The following is a 27,459-nucleotide window of genomic DNA, read 5'->3' on the forward strand; positions in this document are numbered from 1 at the left end:
GCTTTTTATGCTCTTTCTACATTAGCTTCAAAACACAAGCTACTGCCCACTCAACCATGTCATGATGCAAGAGATGTTCCACTTTCTTGAAAGAAATAGTCTTGCAACTGGTGTCTCTGAGTGCTTTGAACACATGAATTTTCCCATCCATCTCAAATCTCATTTCCATTTGCACGAAGGTTGAGGGTGAATATTCCTATGTCATGTAACCATGTCATTCCCAAAACCATATCTTTGTCTCCCATGTTCACCACATGGAAATCTACCTTGAACTCATAATTATTCAAGCGCATGGGCAATTTTGAAATCATCTTGTCACACCTAATAGTGAAACCATTAGCAACCTTAACTCAAGTTCCCTCAAAGTCCTCAATGTGTATACCACATCTCTTAACAAGCCTAGTATCAATGAAATTGTGTGTCGCACCTATATCAAGAAGGGTAATAATCTTTTGACCAGAAAGAACCCCTCACATCCTAAAAGACCCTTCTTGCTGAATATTTGTGAGACAATCTTCTTTAAGCTTCACTTCATCCTCTAATTCTTCATCATGTTCTAATTTTTTTGATTCTAAATCATTAATTTTAGATTGCTAGTCTAATCAAAATATTCAATTAGTGCCCACATTGTATGATTTGACTTCCCCTTAGGTTTCATAGGGAAGTCATGGTTAATATCATAAGGCCCCTTATAATAGAAGCATAGTTTCCTCTTCCTTAAATCATTAAGATTCTGATGGTCAAGTGAAAAAGTAGGCTTGCCTTTAGCTTCGTCCTCCTTCTTAGAAAACTTCTTATTGTCATCATTGGAAAATGTTCCCTTTGATGGAAACTTGCTAGTAGGGGTAGTGAACTCCATGCTTCCTACCTTCTTCATTACTTCCTATAGTGAGGAAGGATCAAAATCTTTCAACCAACGCTTCAATGGCTCCATCAATCCTTTCATGAATAAGACCACCAATCTTCTTTCATTGACGTTAGGAACCATGATTGATAACTATTGGAAGTCATTCACATAAGTTTCAAGGGAACCATGTTCTTTTAGTTGTACCAATTCACAGAAACTAACCTTAGGATCTTTGACATCAAACCTTTCAATTATCCTATTGGTAAACTCGTCATATGTAGTGATAATGTTGTGTCCAACTGTGACTAACCCATTATACCACCACTCATGAGCAACTCCTTCAAGATGTAGTGTGGGAAATCTTATGGCATCCTCTTCAGGCATTGATCTCAAAGAAAGATAATTATCAAGCTTTTGAACCCAAGAACTAGTTGTGCATTAGCTACTTCCATCATAGTAAGGCAAGGAAATCTTACCAAGTGTTTGTTGATAGTCATTTCTTGGAGCATAGTGATCATTCCTTCCTCCTCTCCTATTCCTTTGCTTCATGAATTGATCAAACCTCCATATTTCTCTCATATTAGGAGGGAGAGTGGTATACTCCAAATAGGCCTATCTAGCTTTGTCTCCAAAAGAAATAGCTTGAGCAACATGTGGTTGTTCTTCTCTTGGTGTAAAGGTGGGAAAAAGAGGCCTAGAGCTTGATCCTCTAGTGCCTTCAGTGCAATTTATAGACCTTTCCTCATTATCTCCACTATGTTAAGCTATGTTTTGATTTTGAGTGGCTTCCTGATCTATTTTTGCTAATAAGCGTGACATCATATCAAGCATGATGTTAAATTTCCTTTCAGCTCTTGCATCCCTATTTTCTTCTTCTACCATATTTTGAACTATTTTTCCAGTATATCGTTCTCTTAATACTTCTAAGAATGCATCCCCTTCAACCTGAGGATTTTGATATTGTTGTTTCCATTGTTCCCTACTACAACATCTGATTTCTGTCTCACTCATATGTTCTTTGACTGATCATAGGATGGTAGAATGAAAGCTCTGATACCATTGTAATAACCCTATCCAAATCTGATTGAAACTTGCTATAATTGATTTTAGAAATTTTGTCAAACACTTGTACAATAGAGGGATATATGACATCTATTCAATGAAGATTAACACTTATAGCCAAGTAACAATATGTCAAACAGTTAGCATGAAAACTAACATTATATTCCAAAATTCAAATTTGATGTTTTTCTGATATAAAAATTCTCATATAAAATTAGGTTACAATATCTTCAATAATCTAACTAGACTATCCATAAAAAACCATGTAGATGTATTTTCAGATAATGCATAAACATGAAGATAAAATGAAGGGAACCTATGATTGGTAGGAAGATCAAATCTACCATACACTATAGTAGATGGGTATAAACTTCCTAATATGCCTCTAAATTAGCTACTTAACTCCTTCCAAAGTGAAGATAAAACGAGGGCAACGAATGATCCTTAAATCTGAAGTGTATCTTCTTCATGAATTGCTGAAAAAACTCAATAATCTTCAATGAGATGATTGAAATGTCACCTCCAGCAAATGCAACAATATTAGCTGATAGTTTCATAGCCTCAAAGTTTCCAATCAAAGAGAATTATCATTCTCAATGACTGAAATTTCCTACAGAAACCCTTGGGTCCACAAGTGCATAAGAAAATGTCAATATCAAATCTGGATGCCCTACAATGAGGCTCTCTCCTCTATTTATTCTATTCCTTCACTCCTTCTAGAAGAACCTAAAATATTATTTTATTGCACTTTTCTAGAAGCTTCCTCCTTTCCAACAATAATTAGTTATGCTTCTAGAAGATTCCCTTTTCCATATAATATAATAGTATTTTAGCGACTTATGATTTAATATTTATTTTAGTCACTTTTTAGTTAAATTAATTAAATATAAAATCACCTTTTAATTTTAAATTTTTTTAATGACTTTATAAGAAATTAATTTAATTATTTCACCTTATTTCTGCACTTAGCCTTCAAAGAATGAAAGGCTAGGAACTCTATTGATAGGCTAAAAAGATGGGGACATTACATGATACCATTTAATGGTAAGCCAAAAGAAGAAGATGTGTGTGCATTATTTTAAAATAAATACAAAGAAGATATAAATATTGTGTGGAAGTAACATAGTGTTGACAACAAGAATGTAACTATAGAAACCAATGTAACCACCCTAAGAGCCAACAGTTATGTAGTAAATGTAATAGCAATATTATGCTAACAATTATACCATTTATTTAAAAATGGCCATTTCAACATAAAGTCTTTGATTTGGTGTGACAACTTTGCTTCAATTCTTTAGATAGGAACAAATACATCATTATTGCCACTAACTACTTCACTAAGTAGATGGAGGATGTTTCCTTATCCAATGCAATGGGTAAGGAAGTAAAAATGTTCATTCATAATTACACCGTCTGTAGGTATGGTGTATCCTATTTAATTATAACTAATAATGAGGAGAAATTCAAAAATAAAGACATTGATGAAATATGTCTCCATTTCGGAATTGCAGGCAACACTAGTCCTCAATTTATTACCTGAGGCATCATATAAAGAATTCCTCAAAATATTGCAAAAAAATGTGAATACATTAGTAAGGGATTGATATTTACAAATTTACCCAACATTGTGGGCATATAGAACCAACATAAGAATTTCCACAAGGGCTAACATCATTTACACTTGTCTATGGGTTAGAGGTGATGCTACCTATTGTATTCAAAATTTCTTCACTAGGAGTATCATTAAAGTATTTTGGATCTAATGAGGACTATATAATCATAAGACTTAATAAACTTTAAATGATAGAGGAAAAATGTCAACACTAAAAAAAATGTGACAAGAATACAACAATAAGGTAGAATCAAGAGTTATTGAACTAGGATATCTTATCTTGAGAGAGAATAAAAAGAAATCAATTACTTAAGGAATAGAATGAAAATTTTGAACCTAATTAGTTGGGTTCCTTTATAATAACAATTTTTTTTGGATTAGGTTCATATCAACTAATGACTCCTGAATGAGATGCTCTTCTTGATCCTATCAACACTATCAAATGGTTTAACACCCGACATACTGGGAGTAGAAGTTGTACAAAACATATTGATCCTAAAGAAAGTAAAACAAATGAAAGTAGTCCTGAAAAAATGGTCATTTTGGTGAAAACTTGACAAATAGGCACTTTGATGTATCAAACAAACAAAAATAGAAATAGATTTTTTTTTTTAAAAATGGAAAATAAAAAAGAATACAAAAACTGAAAAAGAGAAAGAGTTCAATGATGTAAACTTCATAAACAAGCATCTTGGTAGAAAAAGTAGAATTCTTTCCAAGTGGTAAAAAAATAGTAAATAAACATTACTTGTGATCAAAACTCTATCTATCAATACAACACTTAACCATTTGTCTATTTGATTTTTATCTTGTATATATCCCTCTATCACTTTTGCGATATCACTAGAGTTGACATGAACTTCAAGACATAGTTTTCAACTAGTCTATCATATGTTTATATTTGAGTCCTAGGATTTTCAAGTCTCACTTGGGAAATCTCTCCTAGCAAGTCTAGTTGTCAATTTTATTCTATCAATCATGGTTGATCCGCCAAACCTTTTTATTGTAGGTTGTGGTCTAGGAAAGTTTTCCACTGACATAAAACAAGTGTTTCTTAACATGTACAAATAAATCTATCACAAGAACTACCACACACAAAGATGTTTCTTAACATTGTCTATGCATAATGGGTATCAAAACAAGTATTTTCAACACTTTAATCAATAGATTTTATTAACACACAATCAAATTGTAATTGAAATTGAACTTGAAAAAATATATTTCTCAAATTACTTCAAAACAAATACTCATGATTAGACAAACAAACCTAAACATGATGAAATCACATTGTAAATAGTTGATACACCTTGAAACAATTATTGCTTTATATCTATCCATTTTTTTTGGATGATTTCTTATGGACAAGAGAAATGTGATTGAACCTTTAAAATTTATTTAAATCATTTTCACACTACCGTTCTAGATCACATTCTCTAAGATAATGCATATTTAACACATCCAATTTTTTACATGTAAAGTCTATGGTTAAATATACACATTTGGTATTGTTTGTTTTAATAATAATAAAAATAATTATCATATTGATAGATTTTGTTATTCTTATATGTATCATACAAAGTAGGAACTGTTATAGTATATTCATAGGTTACAAGCAAAATATTTCTCCGTGTACCATAGTATGATACTATTGGGATCTTGTACAATCAAATTGAATGCAACTGTAGAGATGACACCAATTAATTGGTCCAAATTTTCTAATATTCACCCTTTTGTCCCTCTAAATAATTTTTTTGGTTACTAGGTTAGAAAAGTGTTTCCTAATAAGAAACCTTGAAAAAATCTATGTTGAAAAACCCAAATTCTTAATTCAAAATAGTTAAGCATGCATATGTCAATGCAATAAATGTTTAATGTTTTGGGGCAACTTCTTTTTGAAATCACAGAGTTTGATTCTTTCTCTCTACAACCCAATGCTTTGGTAGTAGGGGAGTATGTTGGATTTATGGTGACCTTATCTTATCATCAAGTATGTGCTCAAAAATTCAGAATCACATTAAACCAAATACTAAGAGTAGTATTATCAAGTTTTGAGCATATTTGGTTTTCAACTATAGGAAAAATATTACATGTAGCAGATATGTGCATCATAATGTTTTGTATCATTCTTGTCTCATCTCATGGAAAATTCCAAGATATTCTAGGATACTTCCCATATGATAAATTAAACTAGGGAGAAATTTTTATATTTATTTTAATTCGAACAATGCATATTTGTTAAGAACTACAATTGGAAAAATTGTTATGTTTTCATTGATGTCAAAACTATTGATGAGATAGATTTCTACTTCATCTAAGTTGTATATCTGTTTGATTGATGAAAAGGATTTGAGGAATTATTCATAAAAAAGCATCTAGAGGATAGGTTACATTATGAAAAGGAAACTGCAAATGGACACTTGATTAGTTGGACTTTGACAACATATATTAATTTTTTAAATTATATTATAAATGGAGAAGATAGTAATACTAAAGCCTTGAAGATATGATAAAATATAGACCAAATGTGTATGCTTGACTTAGTAACAAAGAAAAAGATTATGAGAGTGCTAGTACAAGCCAAGAAGAATTAGTGTATATCGAGCATCAATATCAAACAAGTGACATTATATATGTCAAGCAAGAAATTTAGAAGAGAACAACTAATCCATTGATGACCAAGTGTCAGAACTTAGTGTTCGACAATGAAAAACAATTTAACTATTAATGACAATTCATAATTTTTCCAGCTGACTATGTCAATTTCTTGGGATATGGAAAGCATGTTGAAGATAAGGGTCATTGAGTAGGATCATTCAACTCTAGGAGAGGATTAGGTAAATGAAGTAAGGAATAGGTTCCAAGAGAAGTTTCTAGAAGGAAAGAGGAAAAACAAAATGGTGATCAGATTCATTGAATGGGACAAATTGAATCATAAACCCTAATATCTATGGTGGAGCTTAAGTGGAAAAAGATTAGAGTTAGCTATTTAAGGAGATAGAAGGCCTAACCTATAGTGTGTTTTTGCATGCATCTATATGTGGATTCTTGTAAAGTTAGAGTATTGAATGGTGTTATTGACTAGTGAATCTAAGCAAAATGCTGAGAAGAGTTGAGAGAAAGAGTGACTACTTGTAGGGTTGCCAAGTGAATCAGAGACAAAGATGATAGTGGAGGCCAGATAGTGAATATGTACATTAGAGCTAGACAAAGATATATACATGTAAAGTGAGTTGTACTTAACATATCAAAACCTTGTTGTTACTTTCTAACTATTGTAAATAGTATTTGAAATCCTTTAATCAAGGTTGACGTAACAATCATAGTGACTTAATAGTCATATGTAAATCCTTTAATAGGGTGAAATTCTAATGGAATTTTATAATGTCCTCCAACAAGGCCACTCCTAACAAGGTGATTAAATCCTTTAACAAGGTCACATTAAAAAATATATTTTGTAACCTTTAATAGGGTTGGCTCCTAAGAGAGCTCACTTTAGAAGACAGAAAATTGGTGACATGTTGTTGGTGGTTTCACCCAAATCGGGTTTCCATGTTAAATCCTAGTATCAAACTTGTATGGATGAACATAGTATGGTGTTTTATTGGTTAATTTTTACATTCTATAAGTCTATTATTTTAGGACAATGAACATCTAGTTGATGTTTATAAATTTTATAGTAGAGACCGAGATACAAAATGATAAAATTTGAAGTGTTTGTTTGTTCAATTGGTACATTTGGACCTTGGATAACTAATTTAGATTTATGTTTTTAACTTAGATCAAGTTTTTATTTAGATTATCTTTTATTTTAGATGATTAACTTAGACTAGCTTCTAATTTTAGATTAGATTTTTTTTGTTAATTAGATTATATTTTGATTGTATTAGAATTTTCTGGTTCATTTATTTACATATTTTTCATTTATTAGATTAATCTCTATGTCAACACTTTGTATGTCACCATTTACTTCAAATAAAAAATTCTCCTTTGTACCCGGTGCCTTCATATTTACAATTCCAAATTAGTAAATAGACTAGGATGACCATCCTAATAATCTTGTTGCATTGCAATAAACAAAACAAATTAAGTTTAATCATTAATACATGTTTCCATTCTCAACACTTTAGAGAGAGTGGTGGGGGGAGCGTGAGTGTGTGGGAGGTGGGAGGAACAAGTTGAGAATTGATATTACCATTTCTTAACTACATAGATATTGGTTGATAATGACTAGGAAACACAAATTTTATAGGTTGCAAACCATCCTTATTTTCAAAAACCAATAAAATGTAGGTTTGAGTTCCATTTTATTTTAGACAAATGGAAGTTATGAATTTTATACACATGAGGAAATTTCCCAAATCTAATATAGAATTTCTATTTAGCAAGTGCACAAGATTACAATCCTCTTTCTTACTACATAGAAATTTTTACTTTACAATTTATTAATTATATTTTCGGTTTGATAAATTTATTAAACCTAAATTAGTAAAAAATAAAAGCATTCAAAAGATGATTTCATTTTCCTCTAAAAACATGATTAAAGTTGGTGACTCTAATTTGGTCCAATTTAGTATCAATTATTATGATTCGCAGTTCCTCTCAAATTGTTTTTATTTGTTACTAGTTGTGCCTCAAAATTTTCAATATTTAAATTTTTTTTGAAGTTTCAGAAAAAAAAAACCAGAATCAAACCTCCTTATATAGATTATTACTATTACTATTACTATTATGATTCAAAACTCCTCACAACCACACTCATGAAAGTAGGGTCATACTTAGAGAACTCACAAAATCAATAAGAACAATAATTTTTTTATTTGTGCTATTGAATTTATTTATTTGTGAAATAAATAGTTTTTGAAATCTGTGAACTTAATAAAAAAAATATCTTGAATGTGTTGTTCAAGGCTTCAAAGATGATGGAAAATATTTTTAATTATAATTATAAAGCCTTTAAAGAAAATATAGAGTAATAAAATTCATGAAGGGGCCATCCTATTTTATCATTATTAATACTTGCTCTTAGTGTAGTACTGTAATGAATTTTAAATATAATTTACAATTTGAGATATTTCATGAACATATGATTATTTAAATTAAATATGAAAACTTTATTACTTAAATGAAAGTGAGAATACACACACAAATGCTTTGTGGCATTTTTTCAATGCACAACACCAATTCACATATACTGATGCATGCCAACTCAATAAAAACTTCATATCGTCATGTTACGTCTTCAAATTTACAACAATAATTCTTGACATTTCTATTTTCAGATCTTCCAAAATTGAATATTAAAAATATTAGGAAGGAACAAAGATAGATGGAGATGGGAGAAGAAATATGAAAATGTAGAGATTTAAAGGTATATAAATGAGACCATGGAGAAAGATGAATGGATAAAGAGAGAGATGTGTCTAGATATGGAGGGGAGAGAGGATGGGAGAAAAATAGATAGAGATAGATCAAGACATAAATATAGAAAGAGATCTAGGGAGATTCAAAGGGAGACATATAGATAGAAAGGAAGAGATAAATAGATATAGATGAAAAAATATATTTATATAGCAAAAAAAAGATATAACGAGAATGAGAGAGAACACGAGCAAAGACAAAAATAGTTAAATGCTCTTTTATAACTCTACAATGTACTAATTACATACCAAGGTGTAATTGCTAGTTAACTAGTGCTTTCTTTTAAAGAAGAAATAATGGGTAATGCAATATATATTTATTTATGTATCCAACAATGACGTGTGATCATTGACAACCAAAATATCAGGATGATAAGGTTCTCAATTGAATGCATGTTTTGGACCACCTCTATAAAGTCTTACCGCCATAAAAAAAATCTCTAACTTTTTTTATCACAATTAGAAATATCTTCCACAATAATGTAAGAATTTCTTACAACCATCAAAAAATCTTATGAGAGTAAAGCTAAATTGAAAATACAGTACTCGTCTAAAAATATTTGTGAGTCAATATACACTGAACATAGAGTAAGAGGATGGGAGAAAAATAGATAGAGATAGATCAAGACACACACACACACAGAGATATATAGATAGATAGATAGATAGATAGATAGATAGAGAGAGAGAGAGAGAGAGAGAGAGAGAGAGAGAGAGAGAGAGAGAGAGAGAGAGAGATGACAACATATATTTATATAGAGAAAAAAAGATACAAAGAGGACAAGAGAGAACACAAGCAAAAATAAAAATAGTCAAATAATCTTTTATAACTCCACAACGTACTAATTGCATACCAGGGTGTACTTTCTAATTAACTAGTGCTTTAATTTAAAGAAGAAATAACAGATAATGAAATATATATTTCTTTATGTATCCAATGACGTCCATTGATTCTACATAGAAGACATGTATTGGACCACCTCTATAAAGTCTTATCACCACAAAAAGTCTTTGACATTATTTATCACAATCAGAAATATCTTCCACAATAATGTAAGAATTTGTTACCAGCATCAACCAATCTTACAAGAGTAAAGCTATGTTAAAAATATAGTACTCATCTCAAATATTTGTGAGTCGGCAGACATTGAATATATATATATATAGAGAGAGAGAGAGATAGATCAAGACATAAATATAGAAAGAGATCTAGGGAGATTCAAAGGGAGGCATAAATATATAAAGAGAGAGAGGGGGAAAGATATAAATAGATATAGATGACAAGATATATTTATATAAAGAAAAAATATATAAATAGAGCAAGAGTGAACACGTGCAAAGACAATAATAATCAAATGGTCTTTTATAACTCTACACGTACTAATTGTACCAAGGTGTAATTGCTAGTTAACTAGTGATTTTATTAAAAGAAGAAATAATGAATAATGAAATATATATTTCTTTATGTACCAAACAACAACATGATAAGGTTTTTCCATTAGTTCTAAATTAAAGTCATGTTTTGGACCACCTCTATAAAGTCTTATCACCACAAAAGAAACTCTGACATTCATCAAATATCTTCCATAGTAATGTAAGAATTTCTTACCAGAATCAAACTATTTTACGAGAAGAAAGCTTGTTAAAAGCACAGTGGTCATCTAAAATATTTGTGAGCTGGCATACCCAAAAATGGCATGGCTTAATTCCCTCTAGCACAGTTGGGTTTTTCAATCATCATCTGGATAATATAGAGTTTATTCATATAAAAGAAGGGCCAAAGCAAGAAGGGTGAGTTGGGATTACCACCAGGGCCACGGCCATTGCCACTGGTAGGCAATTTCCACCTCTTGGGAAGCCTTCCTCACCAATCCCCTGCTGAGCTCGCAAAGAAGTATGGATCAATCATGTTCCTTCGCTTGGGCTCGGTACAGACAGTTGTGGCCTCTTCTCCTGCCATAGCCAGAGAGTTTCTCAAAACCCACGATCTGATCTTTGCCAGTAGGCCAGCTACATCGGCGGGCAAGTACCTGGGCTACGGATGGAAAGACTTGGCCCTTGCCCCATATGGAGAATACTGGCGCCATATGCGAAAGGTTTGCACAATTGAATTGTTGAGGGCCAAGAAAACAGAGTCATTCAGGTGGGTAAGAGAGGAAGAAGTGACCGCCATGGTGAGATCTCTGTGGGAGGAGAGCAACAAAGGCATGCGCTCTGTCAATGTGAGGAATCACATCTTCTCCGTCTTACTCAACGTTGTGTGCAGAATGTATGCAGGGAGAAGTTATTGTGACCATCAACTCAAAGGAGGGCAGGAGTTTTCACAGATGATGGCTGAGCTTATGCATCTCGCGGGAGTATTTGTGGGGGACTTTATTCCATCTCTTGCCTTTCTCAACTTGGGAGGGCACTGCCGCAGCATGAAGGCCGTTGATAAGATTTTCGATGAGTTTGCTGAGAAGCTTATTGATGAGCACGTTGAGCGAAGAATGGTGAAAATTTTGGAGGAACCGGACATTGTGGACGTGATGTTAGACATGGTGGAGAGCGGAAGTCAGGAGATGCAAGTTTCTAGGGTTCACATCAAAGCAATCATCTCGGTCAGTTTATTTTAAACAGTTTTCATGAACCAAGGCAGACGTAACTAGTATTGCTAGTTGTATGTTGGGATTTGTTCTTTTCTCTTTGCAAATCCTGGAATTGTGTACATCTACTAGTTCATTGTCAAATTTCTTGAATTGTTTGTTAGTATATGTTAATGGCGGGAGTAGAGACATCTGCTGCAACTGTATAATGGGCTATGACTGAACTGCTTAGAAACCCTAATGTAATGCCAAGGGCACAAAGAGAGATTGAGTTGGATGTTGGGAGATATCGGATCGTAAGGGAGAGTGATGCAGGCCGCTTGCTCGTGCCAGGCGAGTCCACCGAGGGTTGTAATGTTGGAGGATATTACATCCCACCAAAAACAAGGCTGTTTGTAAACATTTGGGCACTTGGAAGGATGAAAGTGTATGGGAAGATGCTTTGGAATTCAAGCTTGAGTGATTTATTGGGTCGAGCATAGATTTGAAAGCCCTCTTGGAAGTATTAGAGTTTTGAGAGGGGGGTGAATCAAAACTATATGAATTTAATTCAAAAACTGATTACAATCCTTAACAATTCATAACTGAATGTAAAGCTGTGCTGAAAAATATAAACATTCACCATAAACAGAAAGAAATACCAACTCACAAAATAAAGAGACATGTATTTTGTCGAGTGGGAAACTCTCAAAATTCTTCAAAAAGGATTCGTCATAGGGAGAAAAACCATTCCATGAACCTGTAATCTTTATTGAGCTTTAACTCCTTTACAATCAGCAGTAATAATTGCACAAGGTGTTCAACCCTTTATATCTTTTGCTATTTTTACAATCTCACATACACATATACATATATACATATATATGCTACACCTATACATGTAGGTAAGCTTATAATATAGCTTTTAGATTACAATTCTTCACAAGTTTTCTCAAATGTATTTGTGTCTCTTCTTCAATGATCATTTCACACATATCTTTTTCAGAATTTATAAATGATCTCTATAAATATAGATGAAATTCAAAATGAATTAGTTATGAAAAATCAACTGAACTAGTTAGGGTCATTTTACAAAACCCCTTTATGAAATGTTGTTTTTAAAATCAGCTTGTATCAGTTAAGCCTCAGATTTGTCCATGTCCCTTAAAATGTTTCCATATGAATCTTCAAACTGTGCAAGTAGGATTTTAGTATTTGAAACCCTCAAAAAAATGCCTTTTCAACAAATGAAAAAATCTTCAAAAAATTCCCATTTTTAGGGTCCAAACCAGTGACCCTTTATATCTTGAAAAATTGGAAAAGACTAAGACTGTACAAAGATTTCTCTTTGAAAAACTAGTTACAATTCTTTTTATCTTTTCTTTCAAACTACTCAAAACCAATGTAGTTTGAAACAAATGAAATTTCTTCAACAATTTTCCTTTTCAACAAATGGAATTCCTTCAACTGTCATCTAGGGTTTTAAAAAACAATTGCCTCTACAATACTTTATTTCGAAACCAACTCTGAAAAAATTCTTTGAAAAGAAATGATATCAGTTTTTTAAAAAAACTTCCATAGATTTCACTGCATTAAAAAAACAGTCTTTGAAACCCTTATTTCTTTTCATTCTTCAAAAAACCTGACTATAATTTTATTTACTCTTCTTAAATGGTACTGGATTGAAGAGAAATAAAAAACTTTCATATCTTATAGCAATAAAACTTGTCTCCAAAACCCATATTATAGTAGAAGAAATTATTTTCACAAAATGAAACTCTTTCACATATCAACAGTCATACCTATAGCTGGAAAAGAATATTTTTTCAAACAAAAAACAAATGACCTGAACCACCTCTTCTTTTTTCTTACCTTCATCATTCTTTCTTTTTGAAAATCCTTATCTCATTATGCCTTCAAACAAGATTTTATCACAGTCTTGAAGACCACTTTTATGCCTTTTTCTCATCCATGCAATCACAGATGAGATGAAAGAAAAAATAAGTATCTAAACAATCAAATCATAAATCAAGAACAAGTACAGTGCAATGATAGTTTCTCAAACCTTTTTCTTCAAGCTCCATCATATTTACAGAACAAGAATGAATTCATGTTTCTACTAAAAGCATCTTTGCAAACATTTTGTATTCATAGTCAAATAATCACCCAGAAGACAAAAAAATGTTGTTTCACGGAAGATGATAAAATTTTTGGACTTGTAGAGATGGCAAAAAGAAACCCTTCACAATTACCTTTACAAAGTTAAAAGATGATCAAATTGCCCACAAAGAAAACCAAAACATAGAATCCTTTGAAGTCCACCATACAAAATTGACATTTGGCAAGATTCCTGTTGCATGCAGGCTTTTTCTTTAATGCCTATGTACAACTAGTATTTTTCATTTACTGTGTTGACGACAAATTATGCCATGTTAAAACTCTTTAATATTGGCTCATTTTTTATATGCCATTTAATATATGTCATGTTTGCCACCTTTTTAATAACACCTTAGTGCATTTTTCCAACATGGTCAACAATCTCCCCCATTTTTTGAGAAATTTTTTTTAATACAAATTCCATCTCATATATACAAGATAATGAACAACAAATGATTATTCTATGATATGCTAAAACACAAGGAAAAAATTCTGAGAACCACATAGAATACAATGCTATGAACCATCAACCATCATACAATGCTGATAAAATAATTCTGATTCTCTAATAACACAATGCTGATTTCTCCCCCAAAATTTTTGCATCAAAAAATTTGACCATCTTCTTTTCATGAATTTTTTTGTGAAAGGAGTGGAAACCTAACATAGAATGTTTATTGGCAAAGATCTTACATCAGCATTGATTGAGAGAAAACTCCCAATCAAGTTCTTAATTGTTCAAACAATTCGCTAGGTAGAGCTTTGATAAAAATGTCTGCTACCTATCCTTGAGTAGGCACATAAATCAGTTTGAATTCATTATTAAGAACTTTATCTTTCAAGAAATGCAATTTAATGGCCACATGTTTTGTACATGAGTGCATTATTAGATTTTTGCTTAATTGAATAACACTCATATTATCACATATGATAGAAATGGGTTTTGGAACCTAAATGCCAAAATCAGATAATTAATAATCCATCCAAATCAACTGAGTACAACATGTAGTAGCAACATATTTAGATTCACAAGTAGACAGGGTGACACAATCTTGTTTCTTACTATGCCAGAAAACTAAATAGTCACCAAGAAATAAAGTTGCACCACCGATGCTATTTTTATCATTAGATCCACCCCAATCTACATCAGTATAACTAGAAAGTGTAAAATCATTACTATGAGGATACCATAAACCATAATCACGTGTGCCTTGAATGTATTTCAGTATTCTATTTACTACATTTTAATGAGATTGTTTTGGATCAGATTAAAATCTTGACACCATACATACTACTTGCATTATATTAGGTCTAGATTTTGTTAGATATAAAAAAATTTCAATCATGGATCTATAAAGAGTTTGATTTATGGAAGGTGAGTCATCATTCTTTATTAGTTTGCAGCCTGTCTCCACAGGAGTATTTACTGGTTTACATTTAGCCATATTAAACTTTCTCAACATTTCTTTTACATATTTAGTTTCAAAAAAAAATAGTCCATGTTCAAGCTGTGAGACATGCAAACCAAGGAAAAATGTGAGAACACATAACAGTGACATTTCAAACTCAGATTCCATAATCTTTGAAAAATGTTTTGCTGATTCATCATTAGTAGACCTAAAAATAATATCATCCACATAGATTTCTACTGCCAAAATATCATCATTTATAACTTTGATATACAAAGTGTTATCTACTTTTCCATGAAAAAATCCATTTGTAGTTAAATGTTTAGCCAACCTAGAATTCCAAGCTCTAGGAGCTTTTTTTAAGCTATATAAAGCCTTTTTCAATTGGTAAACATAACCAGGTTTGTCATAAGATTCAAAACCCTTTGGCTATTCCATATAGACTTCCTCTTCAAGATACCCATTCAAGAATGTAGTTTTGACATCCATCTGGTAAACAGTAAATTTTTTATAACTGGCATATGCAAGGAAAATTCTGATTGATTCCATTCTTTGAACTGGTGTAAAGGTTTTGCCAAAATCAATTCCTTCTTGTTGAGCATAACCTTTGCATACAAATCTAGCTTTATTTCTAATCACTTTGCCATCTTCATTCAATTTGTTACAGAATACCCATTTTCCACCTATGACATTTTTATCATTAGGTCTATGAACCAGTTCTGAAATCTTGTTTTTCTCTATTTAGTTTATTTCATCCTACATAGCATTTTGCCAACATGAGTCTAGTAAGGCTTCAACAACACTCTTTGGTTCAAAATCAGCTATCAAGCAAAAATGTTCAGCAATGTTTGCTTGTTCATCTATTTTGTCCTTTCTTCTAGTTAAGATCTCTTTTTTTACATCACCAATAACTTGAGACTCTGGATATCTCTTAGCAATTATTCTAGAATAAGTTTTTATTTTTGAACCAACACTTGTTATTTTGGGACTTGAGTAGTTTTTTGGTTCAATTTCATCAGCAAGTTTAGTTTCAACATTTGTAGGATGTTCATTGCACAAAGTTTCTGATTTTTGGAATGATGTATCTTCATGATCCTCTTTGTTATTACAGCACATAGAATCTTCATCAAATAAAACATTTATGACTTCTACAATTTTATTCAACCTTTTATTATAGCATTTATAAGCTTTTCTATGCATGGAGTACCCAAGGAAGATCCCTTCATCAGATCTTGAATTGAAGTTCTCTAAAGAATCATCATTTATTTTTATAAAATATTTACAACCAAAGATCTTGAAATTTTTAAAATTTTCTATTTTTCCATTCAATAATTCATATGGAGTATGAGCTGTTCTAACTCTGATTTGTGCTCTATTTAGAATGTAGATAGCTGTATGAACAACTTCTTTCCAAAGCTTGTCAAGAAGTTTTACTTTGCTAAAATGTCCCCTTTATGATTTTATAAGATTTTTAAAGCCTCTAATTAGATTTTTAAAATCAAATAACCAATATTTCAAAGATCCACCAATTTCTCAATAAAACCCAAATCGGGTATGCCTGAAATAGTGCCAAAAACTTCACAGCTTCACATATTATTAATAAATCTGAAAATGAAAATTTTTACAAAAATTTAAGCTCCATAATGGCCTACAAAATGAAATTTCTAGATCTATATAGAGTTTACACAACATCTCCCAAATGGAGGACAAAAACAATGCTCATCAGGCTCCCGAAAATAACACAAAATAGCTCAGAAACACCACAAAAACACTTATAATCTATCAAAAATGTATAACCATGACTCAATACATATATTTGGCTCTATTTTAATATCTAAATGTATGAAATACAGTAGAAACCAAAACTGATATGAAATACTCAACCAGAAACACCAAACTCTTACAAAAACACACTCGAAAATCCACAAATTTGCACTGTTCAACACAAGGGAAAACTCTGCATGAGTTTTTCACATGGAATGGATTTAAAATCCCATCCTTAGCCTTCCTAAAAACCTACAAACTCCCATCCTTGGTTCTCCTTCTCCACAGGTTTGGCAGCCTCTAAAGAACGACAAAGCGATGAGCAAAAATCAAGTTATGGAATGAGCCCAAAATGCATCCAAATCCCTTTAAAAGAGGGTATAACCCTAACTCATGACCAAGAGGGGTTAATAAAATATATTTTAATAATAATTTTTATTTATTAGTCCATTGGTTTCCAAAGATTAGCCCCTTTTGCCGAAACTTCACCTTTTTGAGCTTGCCTGCCTTAGCAAAGATTATTATTTTTAATTATTTAAAAAAGGGACATGACAAGTCCTCCCCTCCCAAATATTTCTTCTCCTCAAGCAATGAAGGTTGGAATGCTCAAGAATATGTGCTCCTTCCCAAGTTGCATCCTCGAATGGTAATCCTTTCAATTTGACCAAATGCTCTATGATGCTCCTATTTAACAATCCTTTCTCTCTTATATCCGAAATCTCTTCTGGTATCAAAACTAATTTTTCTTCATCATCAAGAGGCAGTAATTTTGTAGATACTATGGTTTCCTAGCCTAGAACCTTCTTTAGGCAAGATACATGAAAAACATTATGTATTTTTCTGTTTGGTGGGAGCTCCAATTCATAAGCTACCTCTCCTACCTTCTTGATGATCTTATAAGGCCCATAGAACCTTGGTTTGAGCTTCTCTACCCCACTCCTCTTCAAGGTGCTTTGCTTATATGGCTGCAACCGGACAAATACCAAATCTCCTACCTTAAAAGATCTTTCAATCCTTTTCCTATCAGCATACAACTTCTATTGGTTCTGTGCATGTTGTAGATTATCTTTGAGGGACCTTATTATGTCTTGGCTTTGCTTGATGAAATCACTTGCTGCAGGTACTCTGCTATCTAAAAGTACTAGATCAGCAAAGCAAAGGGCATCATAACCATAAAGAGCATGAAAAGGAGGCATACCAATAGACATGTGATGAGATGTATTGTAACAATACTCCCCTAGGTGCAACCATTTCACCCAAGCATGCTGTTGATTTGAAAGATAGTTCCTCAAATATCGCTCTATCAATTTATTAACTATCTCTATTTGTCCATCTGTTTGAGGGTGATATCTAGTACTAGGAGTGAGTTCAGTTCCTGCCAAATGAAAGAGCTCCTTCCAAAAAGAGCTGAGGAATCTATTGTCCCAGTCACTGACAATGTTTCTAGACAAGCCATGTAATCTAAAAATTTCCTTGAAGAACAATTTGGCCACTTGTGATGCCTTGAAATCAGATGTGATAGGAAAGAAATGTGCATACTTAGTTAGTCTATCTACCACCTCATATATGCAATCCTTACCTTAAACCTTGGGCAACCCAGTGATGAAGTCCATGGAAATACTTGCCCATTTTTGTTTAGGAATAGGAAGTGGCTGCAACAACCCTGCAGGAAAATTTTGCTCACTCTTCCTTTGTTGGCATATCATACATTCTTTAATTTGTTTAAGGACATCCTCCTTCATACCCTTCCATGAAAACCACTCTCAAATTTTCTTGTATGTCTTGAAGTATCCTTGATGACCAGCCGAAGGAGTGTCATGAAAGGCCCTCAATATCCTGTCCTTAGTTTTTGATCCTGGCACTAAGAAGATCCTATTATTGTAATAAATCAATTCATCAATAACCTTGTACCTATTATCATCCACTAACTTATCCAAAATCTTGGTGGCAAAGGAATCTTTAACATACTCTAAAATTATGGAGACTTTCCAATCAGCAGAGATAGATGTTAAGGAACACAAAGTGGGCTTTCTTGTGAGAGCATCAGCAACCACATTATTATTTCTTTTCATGTATTCAATATCAAAATCATAAGCTTGCAATTTGCTTACCAATTTTTGTTGATGATCATTCAAATCTCTTTGGTTCAAGAAGAACCTGAGGCTATTATGGTCTATCTTTACAATGAATCTCCCACATACCAAATATTGTCTAAACTTATGAAGTGCATGCATGATTGCCAACATTTCCTTATCATAGATGGAGTAACCTTTCTCTATTTGATTTAATTTTCTACTCTCAAATGCTATTGGATGTCCCCTTTGAGTTAGGACAGCCCCTATACCTTCTCTAGAAGCATCACATTCAACAACAAAAGGTAAAGAAAAATATGGAATTGCAAGCATAGGGCATGAACTCATTACCTCCTTAAGCTTATCAAATGTTTTTTGTGCCTCTTTTGTCCAAACAAAAGCTTATTTCTTTGTCAAATCAGTCAAGGGGGCAGCAAGCTGAGAAAATCCCTTGGCAAATCTCCTATAGTAGCTAAATAGCTCGAAGAAACCTCTCAACTGTGTAAGATTAGTGGGTGGAGGCCAATCTAAAATTGCCCGAATTTTTTGTTGATCAACTTGTACTCCTTTAAAACTTATAATATGCCCCAAATATAGGATCTCTATAAAACCAAACTCACATTTAGATAGCTAAGCATAGAAGGATTGCTGCTCCAAGATTCCCAAAATAGTGTCTATGTGCTTTAGATGCTCTTCCCATGTTTTATTGTAAATCAAGATATCATCAAAAATACCAAAACAAATTTTTGAAGATGCTGGCTGAATACCTTATTCATACAAGATTGGAATGTTGTAGGTGCATTAGTGAGAAAAAATGGCATAACAAGAAATTCAAAATGCCCATAGTGACATCTGAAAGTGGTCTTTTCCACATCTTCACTCCTCATTCTGATTTGATGGTACCCTGATCTTAAGTCAATTTTTGAGAAGTATATAGAACCATGTAACTCATTAGTGAGTTCATCTATGCATGGTATGAGATACCTATTTTTTATGGTCTTCTTGTTTAGAGCCCTGTAGTCTATACACATTCTCATTGTACCATCCTTTTTCTTGACAAGTACCACAAATGATGCAAATGGACTAGAGCTAGGCCTTATGAATCCCATGCCCAGGAGTTCCTTAATATTTTTTTCAATTTCTTCCTTATAACCTCTAGGATGGTGGTATGGGGTTGTTATAAGTGGTTTAGCACCATGTTCTAACTCTATAACATGCTCAAAACCTCTATCTAGTGGCAATCCTTGAGGCAAGTCATTGAAAACTATACTATGCTTATCAAGAATATTTTGAATTTCAAAATGGAAATTACCTTGATTCTTTGGAGAGCTTGTTGGATGGATTATGACTCCTATTGCCCATGCTACTTGTCCTCTTTGAAAAGTCCTTGCCATCCTCTTTGCAGAGACCACCTTAGGTGGTCCATTCGATAAACTTCTCAATAAGACTTCTTTCCCATTGGAATGAAATTTAAAGTCCATAGTTTGATGGTTCATGTAATAGCCTCCAATAGAGTGCAACCATTGAACACACAATACAAGATTTGTCTCCCCAATGCCGAAAACATAGAAGTCATCACATAACTCATAATCTCCTAAGGCCATCTTGAGTTGTTTCACCACCCGTATGCAAGGCATAGTGAATCTATCAGCTATAGTAACATTGAATCCTTCAAAATATTCTTCTTTAAGCCCTCTTTTCATGAAAAATACCTCATCAATAAAATTGTGAGTTGCCCGACTATCAAGAAGAACTATCAACCTTTTCCCTACTAGTACCCCTCAAATTCAAAAAGGATGGTATCTTGGGACTCCTGATAATGCTGCTAAAGTGTCATCCTTGTTGATTTATTTTTCTTTCTCTTCTTCTTCCTCCTCCTTAGTGTCATGAAATTCCTCATTCTCATCTGAATCAGATTCTGAAGCAACTTCAATATATTGCACTTGACCTTTCCCCAACCATTTGTGTCCTGGAACCCATGGTTCTCTACAAGTGAAACATAGCTTTTTCCTTCGTAATTCACTCCTAGTCTCTTCATCTACCTTCTTTCTTGCCACATTTATTATATCTTTTGGTGGTAGTGTTGGAAAAGTATTTTTTTTGAAAATTCCCCTTATGTTGCCAAAGATTTGGAGGTTTTTGATTAGTGACTAGTTTCATAGGCACGCAAGTTTCAAGTTACAAGCTTTTTTTGATAGCTTCCTGTAAGGTTGAGGGTGAGAAAGCCTTAACCAAACACTTAATAGAATCTTCCAAACCATCATGAAAAAGATAAAAAATCCTCTTTTCACTCATATCAGGTACCATAACAGCCACTTTTTGAAACTTTTGTATATACTCATTAACTGATTTGGTTTGCTTCAACTTTGGCAATTCTTTAAAATACTCTTCATCATCCTTGAGGTCAAATCAATCTATCACTCTTTGACTGAAATCATCAAATGTAGCTACTTAATCATGACCTTGAGTAGTCATTCCATGATACCATGAATCATAGGCTACATCCTCCAATTGTAGACTTGATTGCTAATCCTCATTTCATATGCAGTTAGTATTCCTTGCAATTGATGCAGAGTCATTTTAGAAAAGATTTTCTTTTCTTCTAATGTAGATATTTTAGTTTCAAATTTAGGCAATACTAACCTAATAGCTTTTGAAACTATATTATGTTCTTTAATATGTTCACCTAGACCCTTTCTAGCATTTACTACCTCATCAATTCTTAAGAAGTATGCTGCAATGGTTTCATCTTCATTCATTTTCAGATTATCAAACTGTGTTTTGAGAGTTAGCAGTTTGGATTCTTTTACTTTTTCATCTCCTTGATAGATTGTTTCAAATTTAACCCAAATTTCATTTTTTGACTTGCAATAAACAACTTTAGTAAAAACGTCTTTTGTGAGACAACAAAGAAGGACATATCTTGCCTTCTTATCCAACTGAAATGTCAATTTATCGTTTGCATCAGTAGGGACTGTTGTTGGGACAGTATACTTTGTAATAAAAACATCCCACATTATTACATCTAAAGAATGTATAAATTCCTCCATCATTACTTTCTAGAAAACATAATCATTTCCACCAAATAGTGGAGCCCTATTAAGGGAAACCCCTTCAGCTTGTGCCATAACTTCCAAAAATATCCTTGGAACAATTCCTAGAGGAATCCTATGCTCTGATACCACTTGTTGGAAGTATTAGAGTTTTGAGAGGGTGGAGGGGGGCGAGTGAATCAAAACTATATGAATTTAATTCAAAAATTGATTACAATCATTTAACAATTCATAACTGAATGTAAAGTTGTGCTGAAAAATATAAACATTCACCACAAACAAAAAGAAATATCAACTCACAAAATATAGAGACACATATTTTTCGAGTGGGAAAGCCTCAAAATTCTTCAAAAAGGATTCATGATAGGGAGAAAAACTACTCTGTGAACGTGTAATCTTTATTGAGCTTCAACTCCTTTACAATTAGTAGAAATAATTGCTCAGTGTGTTCAACCTTTTATATCTTTTGTTAATTTTACAATCTCACATATGCATATACATGTATATGCTACATCTATACATGTAGGTAAGATTATAATATAGCTTTCATATTACAATTCTTCACAAGTTTTCTCAAATGTATTCATGTCTCTTCTTAATGATCTTTTTAGACATATCTTTTTCAAAATTTACAAATGATCTCTATAAATAGAGAAGGAATTCGAAATAGCTATGAAAAACCAACTGAACCAGTTAGGTTTGTTTTACAAAACCCCTTTATGAAGCCTCAAATTTGTAAATGTCATTTAAAATGTTTGCCATATGAAGCTTCAAACTATGCAAGTAGGATTTAGTATTTGAAACCCTCAAAAAATGCCTTTTCAACAAATGAAAAAATCTTGAAAAAATTGCCATTTTTAGGGTCTGAACCAGTGACCTTTTAGCCCATGGCTATACAGCCACAAAAATGCACTTCCTTTACATTTCTTTTTCTAACTTTTTAAAAAATTAACTAAGTCCTCTCCTTCGTATGGAAGTGCATTTTCGTGGCTGTATAGACATTGCCGACCTTTTATATCTTGAAAAAATGGAAAAGATTGAGACTGTACAAAGATTTTCTTTGAAAAAAAGTTACATTCTTTCTACATTCTTTTTATCTTTTCTTTCAAACTACTCAAAACCAATGCAGTTTGAAACAAATGAAAATTCTTCAATAATTTTCATTTCAACAAATGATATTCCTTCAATTGTCATCTAGGGTTTTAAAAAAAATTTGCCTCAGAAATACTTTATTTCGAAATCAAATCTGAAAGATTTCTTTGAAAAGAAATGATATCAGTTTTTTAAAAGAAACTTCCATATATTTCACTACATGAAAATATATTCTTTGAAACCTTTATTTCTTTTCATTCTTCAAAAAATCTAACTGTAATTTTATTTCCTCTTTTAAAATGGTATTGGATTAAAGAGAAATAAAAAACTTTCATATCTTTCAGCAATAAAACTTGTCTTCAAAACCCTTTACATTTCTTTTTCCTTTCCAAGATAAATTGTATTTCTTTTCGAAACTGAAAGTAGAAGAAATTCTCTTCTCAAAATGAAACTCTTTCACAAATCAATAGTCATACCTATAGCTAGAAAAGAATATTTTTTCAAACAAAAAGCAACTGACCTAAACCACCTCTTTTTCTTCTTTACCTTCATCATTTTTCTTTTTGAAAACCCTTATCTCATTATGCCTTCAAACAAGATTTTATCATAGTCTTGAAGACCACTTTTATGCCTTATTCTCATCCATGCAATCACAAATGAGATGAAAGAAAAAATAAGTATTTGAACAATCAAATCGTAACTCAAGAACAAGTAGAGTGGCATGACAATTCCTCAAACCTTTTTCTTCAAGCTCCTTCCTTCATATTTACAGAACAAAAATGAATTCATGTTTTTACTGAAAGTATTTTTACAAATATTTTCTATTTGCGGTCAAATAATCACCCATAAGACAAAAAAATGTTCTTTCATGGAAGATTATAATTTTTTTGGACTTGCAGAGATAGTGAAGAGAAACCCTTCACAATTACCTTTGGAAAGTTAAAAGATGATCAAAATGCCCACAAAGGAAACCAAAACATAGAATCCTTGAAGTCCACCATATGAAATTGACATTTGGCAAGATTCTTGTTGCATGCAAGATTTTTCTTTAATGGCTACGTATAGCTAGTATTTTTCATTTACTGTGATGGAAAATTATGCCACATTAAAACTTTTTAATATTACATGTGTTTTGTATGCCATGTAATATATGTCATGTTTGCCACCTTTTTAATAATACCTTAGTGCATTTTTCCAACATGGTCAACAAGGCCAAAACTTCAAATTATTCTCTTTTGCAATAGGGAGGAGGGGATGAATAGGGATATACATGGGGCTCTCTACTATTTACTTGTTTGTGGCAACTTATACACTACTTTGATTGGAAGATGGAGGGTGATCTGGATAGGGATCAAGCGTTTGGATTAACCATACCAAGGAAGTTTCCTCCCTTTGTTATCCCTTCCTCAAGGATCAACACCTATGAGTAGGGATAACTTTGCAAGTAAATGTTGGAGTAAAAGACTTTTAATCATCTTGACATTCTATCTACATGTTTATGTGGATGGCTAGGTAATGCCCTAGCTTCTTGTTGGTTAAGAAAATAAATCTAAGGAATGAATATTAAAATAATATAAGATTTGTATGTTTGTGGAAGTTTATTCTTTATGTATAGTGTCTTTTTAGTATTGAATAATCTTTAATATGCAAGCGGCTTTATATAGTTAAACAAAATAAGATTTTATAATATATTATTAAAATTAAAAAGTCTTTTAAGCTAAAGAGAAACTAGTGTTGTGTAAAGAGATGCATTGTGTTAAATTCCTATCTATAATTATTCAGTATAGGAGTTACTTTGGTAATATAGTTAAAAAGAAATGCATTGTGTTAAATTCATGTCTATAATTATTTAGTATAGGAGTTTCTTTTCGTAATGTAGTTAATAAGAGCTTTGGGCAGTCAGAGTCCCTGTCATTTTCCATTTAGGAGGTATGAATTTGTTGGTGTGATCCTCAATTTCAATTTCAATCTCTATGCACAGAGAACTATTCAAAAGTTTGCAAGTGTTATATATTGATGTTCATTACATGTTCAAATAGCTAATACATTAATCAACTGTTAGTACAAAAACCATTCACTAGTGATAGAAGTTGTTCCATATTATATCTGTGTATCTTCAGAATATGGAACTACTTAGTAGTCCAAAATAATTGTTCATGCAGGAAATTGCTTGTATAATATCTTTTCTTGACTACAAGGTAAGATACTTCAGATCAAGCTCTTGCAGGTTTCTTTATCTTTTGTATTGTTATTCAAGCATATTTAATGTCTTTTTTTTGGTTTTGGAATTCCTAATTTGATTAGGTTTTTCGGCAGTTTTTAGATGCAACTCATTTGTAATATCATTTATAATATGTGTTACTTACAATTAAAAACCAAATCAGGTTAAGGCTATAATCCAAGATAATACATTAATATTAAACTACATATTATTGACTAAAATAAAAGTGAAATATATTTGTTTAGATGAAAGTCTAGAGTTTGGGAACACACTGAATCAAGCAATTTACAGTATCAAAATAAAAATGAACCACAATGGCAGAATCTAAGGTTGTTCTTTCCCATTGGAAAAGCTTTTAGTAAATGTTGTTTTTGGAAACATACCCTTCTAAAATTCTTGGCATTTGATTGGTGTTGCCATTATCACGATAAGTTTTTAGTTTTCTCTGATCACCGATAAATGTTAGAAACTTTGAAAGTCCTTTATTCTTTGTTCACTCCTTAAACCTCTTCAGAATATATTTGCAAGCTTGATCAATCAGTGCATTGATGAGAAATGTTAAATCTTGGGGCAAACTTTGATGTCTCAAAAAAGAAGGTTTCCCATTAGGTTAAAGACTACTAGCAAGGCCCTTACTTCATCCTTCAATTCGAAATGCCTGACTTACCAACAAAATCGACACAAAAAAAAATAGATTTGTGAATCTATAAATTGCACCCGCTCCTCTTTACAGATGGGCCACCAAAATAATTTAGTGGAATAATTTGCCTATGGACCTATTGGAATATTTAATATAGTGGTTGTCTTGCCCTTGGAGCCAAACACCCACCTACCACTTGACGACCAGGAGAACAAATAGAAAACATGAATGCAGTAGGTGAGATTTTCAAATTTGGAAATGAGAGGGAAAAAAATTTAGGTCAGAAGACAAAAGGAATGTTTCTACATTCATTTTAATAAAGTGCAGAGAGTTTACAGATCAAGCAGATCAAAGAGAAGTTGCAGAGCTGAGCAGAGAAGGAAGAAGGAAAGAAGTTTGTGCCTGCAGTTGCACATGCTTCCCTTGTTCAGTCTGTAAGTTTATCATTGTTAGATTCATCCTATAGAAGTAGTGATTGCTCCAGGGACCATTTTATGCAGCCATTAGAGCTATAAGTTTAAGGTTTAAAGTTTAAAGTTTATTGAAAGTTTGAAGTTTTAACACTTTAGGGTTTTCTGGCTGAAGCTGAATGCTCCCAAATTTTGTAATAGTTTAAATCAAAGAATGAATAGAAGGAAAGCAGGCATACTTGAATCCATTTCTCTTCCTTTGTATGTTGCATTTGAGTAATTTGTTTGAAAGCTTAAAGCTTTGGCTCTCTGGTTTTAATGGTGAAAGCATTCACATTGAAATCTCTTAAGTTATAATTTCTCAGTTGGAGCCGAGCTCACTCGAAATCTATTATTGTCGAGCATTCCCTTTGGAGCTGAGCTTACTCAGCATCCATTGTTGCTGAGTATTATTTCTTTGAGTGTCGATCTCACTCGGCACCTGTTGCCTGTCACTCGGCACCATCAAGTTCCGAGTAAAACTAGCACTCAACACCTTCATGTGCTGAGCACTTTTTGCAAGTGCCGAGAAAAATTTGTTAACGTTAGGGTTGTGAGTTGAAATATAAATTTCTAATATATTTCTCACATGGTATCATAGGTTTGAGGCCCCACATCCATAGTGAGTTAGGGCATTTTTTCTTGGAATATTTTACATGGCAAGAGATGCAGGAAAGATATGGCAGCAACCATCATCCTTTAATGGACAAAATTATGATACATGGGCAAAGAAAATGAAGATCATAATGGTTGCAAATGGTTTGTGGAAGTATTTTGTTAATGGGTTCAATGATGTGACAAACCCAACTTAGTATGTTGCTCTCACAAATGCACAGAAGACTCATTTGAAAGAGTCAAGGAGGAAAGATGCAAAGGCATTAAGTCTTATTCAAGTAGCAATGACGGAGACAATTTTTCCAAAGATTGCAGTAGCAAATTATGTAAAGGAAGTATGGGATATCCTTGAGACAAACTTCAAGGGGACTAATAAAGTCTGTACAGTAAAGCTACAGAACATCAGGAGGGAGTTTGAGAACCTTCAGATAAAAGAAAATGAATCAGTTGCAGACTTCAGTTCAAGGACCTCCAATATAATTAAT

General features: G+C 32.5%; 1 pseudogene; it reads left to right on the forward strand.

Annotated features, from left to right (window-relative positions):
• Positions 1 to 10,630: 10,630 nt before the first annotated feature.
• On the forward strand, positions 10,631 to 24,479 carry LOC149540142 (cytochrome P450 750A1 pseudogene; annotated as a pseudogene).
• Positions 24,480 to 27,459: the final 2,980 nt, after the last annotated feature.

The sequence above is a fragment of the Cupressus sempervirens genome, chromosome 9 (assembly GCF_028749045.1).
Source record: "Cupressus sempervirens isolate cs-2001-9-10 chromosome 9, ASM2874904v1, whole genome shotgun sequence".
NCBI lineage: Eukaryota > Viridiplantae > Streptophyta > Pinopsida > Cupressales > Cupressaceae > Cupressus > Cupressus sempervirens.